This window comes from Psammomys obesus, unplaced genomic scaffold, assembly GCF_907164565.1.
Source record: "Psammomys obesus unplaced genomic scaffold, mPsaObe1.curated_primary_1811, whole genome shotgun sequence".
NCBI lineage: Eukaryota > Metazoa > Chordata > Mammalia > Rodentia > Muridae > Psammomys > Psammomys obesus.
This window is the reverse complement of record NW_026585580.1, coordinates 573,481-578,551: the sequence shown is the minus strand read 5'-3', so window position 1 is coordinate 578,551 and position 5,071 is coordinate 573,481.

Here is a 5,071-nt window from a genome sequence, read left to right as displayed (position 1 = left end):
GGGGGGATGTTGTTTGTTTGTATTTGTTTGGTTTTTGTTGTTGTTGTTGTTTTATTGAGAAAGGGTTTCTCTGTGTAGACTTGACTCACTTTGTAGTCCAGGCTGACCTCCCAGAGATCCACCTGCCTCCACCTCTCTTGAGTACTGGAATTAAAAGTCTGGCTATACACATAAAATTAAAGAACAAATAAACTTTTAAAAGAAAAAAATAATAATAAAAGAGACTCCACTCCAGCCAGCTACAGTAGCTCTTTAGAAACTGAGACAAGAGGCTTGCCATGAGTTAGAGTCCAGCCTGAGGCTACATAGTGAGACTCTATCAAAAAAAAAAAAAAAAAAAAAACTATTACTACAACAAAAATACCAGTAACAATAAAAACTCCTGTTACCTTCAACTACTGGCAACCCGTGCCAGGAGGCTAGTATTAGTTCAACTATTTTCAATAGAATGCAGAATCTTACAACTTCAGGATATACAAGCACAAAGTCCTTAGGGACCTTAGGGAGACATCCTTAGATGAGGGGAAGTAGGACGAGAGGTGCTGAAAAGGAAGCGCTCACGTTGGCTTCAAAGCCGTCAGATAGGAATGTTTCTCAACTACTAACTTACGAATGCTTGAGAACCAGACCAGGTAGGGTCTTACTCTATTGATGCCACACAAAGAGCCTGCCAAAAGCAGCGTAAGGAACGGTTTCCTTTCAGAGAAGTCATGGGGACAGGAGCTTGAAGCAGCTGGTAGCTTCTTCACATCTGCAATCAGGAAGGAGAGAGCAATGAATCTGGGCCTGGGCTAGCTTTCTCCTATTTATGCAGCCCAGGACCCATGTCTAGGAAACAGAGCAACCTGCTTTTATTTGTATTTCATCTTTTGGCCTCAGTTAAACTAATCAACATAATTCCTCACAGACAAGCCCAGAAGTTAAATAATCTCTCACAGGTGTTAGAGAGGCTTGACTTCGATGACTGCCTGTCAAGATGAAGACACTAAATGTCAGACGTAAGGGCCATGCTTTCACTGCTTTCTTTGGAGATAAGGCTCCTTCTAGTGGCTTAGAGAGATGGCTTTGGAGTTAGAAACACTAGCAAGGCTGGGCATGGTGGCACTCACCTTTAACCCCAGTAATAGGGAGGCAGAGACAAGTGGATCTCTGTGAGTCTGAGGCCATCCTGGCCTACACAGCAAATTCCAGGCCAGCCAAGGCTACACAATGAGACCCTATCTCAAAACAAACAAACAGCACTGACTACTCTTGCAAAAGATCCAGATTCTATCCTAGAATACACATGGCAGTACACAAGCATCCGAAACTCCAGTTCTGAGAGAGCCAACACCTCTGGCCTCTGTGACAACAGAGTCCACACTGAGCACAGACATGCATGCCGGCAAAACACCTATCCGCATGCTGGAAAAGTTTTTAAACTGCTTCTAAACATTTCTGGAACTACTTTAGCAGTAGCTCAAACCTACCTTTTAATATAAAAATATACAACTCTATTGTCCTAACTGCTGATTTAAAAAAAAAAAAATGGGTCACTGGTCTTGAAGTGGCAAGGTATTATTTCTCTGATTTCAAATGCTTTAAGTCTGATACAAGAATATTTCTGAAAATTTTTAAATTTTGCATTCACTAAATTTTCCTTACGACTCATCTAATTCTAAATTATTGAGTTTTAACTTTTTTTTAAAGAATTATTTATTTATTTTACATATGAGTGCACTATGCTCTATCTATATAGGTCACTTGCTTGACAGAGGAGGTCATCAGATCCCAGTATAGATGGCTTCTGAGCCACCATGTGGTTGCTGGGAATTGAACTCAGGATCTCTGGAAGATCAGCCAGTGCTCTTAACTGCTGAGCCATCTCTCCAGCCCGAGTTTTAATTTTTTAAATGTATTCTCTGGATACTAGTGTTTTGCTAAAAAAAAAAGAAAGAGAGAGAGAAAGAAAGAGAGAGAAAGAAAGAAAGGAAGGAAGGAAGGAAGGAAGGAAGGAAGGAAGAAAGAAAGAAAGAAAGAAAGAAAGAAAGAAAGAAAGAAAGAAAGAAAAAGAAGAAAAGGAGTGTTTTGCTTTGGGCCATGGTCATTATTAAAGCAATAAAAAGTAAACTACCCTAAGCTGCATATCGAAATTCTACATATTTCAATAAATAAATAAATAAATAAATAAATAAATAAATAAAGCAAAAACAAAAAACATTGCCCAACATTATCTCAATATATCCACTTATAGTCATATCATGCCAACTATATTACAAAAAATAACAGGGCAGTTAGGAGGCATTTGGCTTAAAGCACAATGACACCTTTGCTGAAAGAAGAACGGGGGAAATGTTTTTATGGAAACAGAGAGAAAGAAAAAGAAAAGAAAATACTAGTGAAGCAACCTCAATCACAGAAATTTCCATGCCCATCTCACAAAGCTAGAGAAAAAGGCCAGGTATCCTCTCATCCACTGTCATCAAACTCCCAAGCTCTTCCAGCCTCTCCGTTCCTTCTCTTGGATGTTGGTGTTTCCTCTTACCGTCCACAAGACAACTGCCAGTAAGCCCCGGCACAACATGTCTCTTTAATTACCCTGACACAGGAAGGAGACCCACACCCCTCTTCCTAAATGAAGAATAAAAATGCTTTCATGAAACCAACAGCAGTCGGATGTAAATTTCCAGCGCAGTACCGTCACAAAGTACATGATCTGACTGGCTGAAGCGCCAGCCAGGGATAGGCAAAACCATGGACTGATCCGAAAGGCAGTAAGCAGGCCAGTGCGGTGGTGCTCACCTTTCATCCCACCACTCAGTAGACAGAGACAGGCAGAGTCTGGAACTCCCTGTGAGTTCCAGGACAGCCAGAGCTCCAGAGAGAGGCCCTGCCTCAAATAAGAAAAAGACAGTAAAAGAGAAAAAAAATATTAAGCTGGCTGAGGTAGTCTCTATTCTCACAGCTATTTTGGAGACCATAAAATCTCTTCGCTGAGAATCCAGTATCTTGCCAAAGATGACCAAGCAGCAAAGCGGCAGTATCAGCGGGCCATTTCTGCCACATAGCCTCAAGGATTAATGTACCTAGGTGCTGACAGCACAAACAATTCAGACTGGAAATTAAAGAGCTGCCTTGCAAGCCTGGAGAGGAGAGTTGATTTGCTGATAGTTGGTGTGAAACTTTTTTTCAGAAGCTCTCGCTGACAGATCTCTTCATTCTCTCCTCAGACTCAGAGGTCAGCCTGCCTCTGCCAACCCAGTTCTAGGATTAAAGGCGTACACCACTTCTCCGGGCTTTTTTTTTTTTTTTTTTTTTTTGAGATTACAATATAATCCTATTGCCAGGTGTGGTGGTGCACGCCTTTAATCCCTGCACTGGGAAGGCAGAGAAGCAGGTGGATCTCTGTGAGTTCAAAGACAGCCTGGTATACAATATTAGTTCCAGGACAGCCAGGGCTACACTGAGAAACTGTCCCCTAAAACCAAACCAAACCTAGATAGAATCACATTATTTTATCCCTTCCCTTTCTTCTCTGCAAACCCTCTCTCATAAAGCCCTCTTTGATCTTTTTCAAATTCATGGCCTCTTTTTTCATTAACTGTCCTGACATGCATACATACACTCAGACACATATACATACATATATATGTATATATATATATATTCCTAAACAAGCTGTTTTCCCTCTAAATGTGAAATAATAAATAAATAATAGTCCCCTTTGAGAGTACTTAAGACTCCCAAGTGTTTTTCTACTTCGAAAGTGATCTAATTTCTGTTCAGCAGTTGTCAGTGTGAAGACAATGTAAGGAGCTCCAAAGGATATCCCGAATTCAACTATTTTCTGAAATGGCTTCCATTCCACTCTGTTCCAAGACAAGAAGCCTCTCTTCCTAGTTTGAGGCAATGGGGTCCTCATAAGATGCAGGCTGCAGAGGGGCCTCTTGTGGAGGAGAAGCTTACGGGTGAAAATGCTTAGTCTGCTCTATGCTGGGTGGAAATCAATGAAAGGATAGCACTGTTCAAGGGAATGAGAAAACTCTTGTTATTATTTGTGGATCCCCAAAGCCACTCTCCAGGCCCCAGCCTCCCAAATGATTGGAAATCCGGGATAATGGGAGCTGCTCATTTTTACCAGGCTCAGTGACCTGACCACCTTGCCTACTTCAACAAATGTATCTCCCTCTGGTCTCAATATCCACTCTTAATTTTTCATTGTATTTGAAAGCTAAGAAACACCTAAGCCTCCTGAGAAGGTTTGTCTGCAGAACCTGTGTCTTCAGATATGAAGAGCAACCTACCAGGCTTTTGATCTTTTTGTTTTTTAAAGTTATGTTTGACTGCCTTTTATTTATAAGGAGCTAAAAATAACCTCTAAAATCATTTTTCTTTATTGTTATTATTATTATTATTAATTACACTTTATTCATTTAGTATCCCCCCATAAGCCCCTCCCTCCTCCCCTCCCGATCCCACCCTACCTCCCTTTCTTCATGCATGCTCCTCCCCACGTCCACTAATAGGGGAGGTCCTCCTCTCCTTCCTTCTGATCTTAGTCTGTCAGATCACATCAGGAATGGCTGCATTGTCTTCTTCTGTGGCCTGGTAAGGCTGCTCCCCCCTCAGGGGGAGGTGATCAAAGAGCAGGCCAATCAGTTTATATCAGAGGCAGTCCCTCTTCCCATCACTATGTAACCCACTTGGACACTGAACTGCCATGAACTACATCTGTGCAGGGGTTCTAGGTTATCTCCATGATCTTAATAAGAGAAAAAAATAAAGTTGTATCTTGTTCCCAGCCCCTTCTTTGGGCTCGGCTTCCTAGGGGACAGTGCAGTCCACCCAGACCTAGGAACACAGCTTGCAGAGACACTGGGTTGGATAGGTTTATCCAAAGGAAAGAGATTAACACATAAAAGGCATTTCACCTTAGGTAACTTTATTGGGTGTTCAGCATCACAGCACTGTGACACTTAGGAGACTTCCCTCAGATACATGCACATGAGTGACAGGATTATGCACCAGTTCAAGTCCCTTCAGTGTCCTGCAGGTTTTTCTCAAAGGCTGGTCAAAACTGCGAAGATCAGTC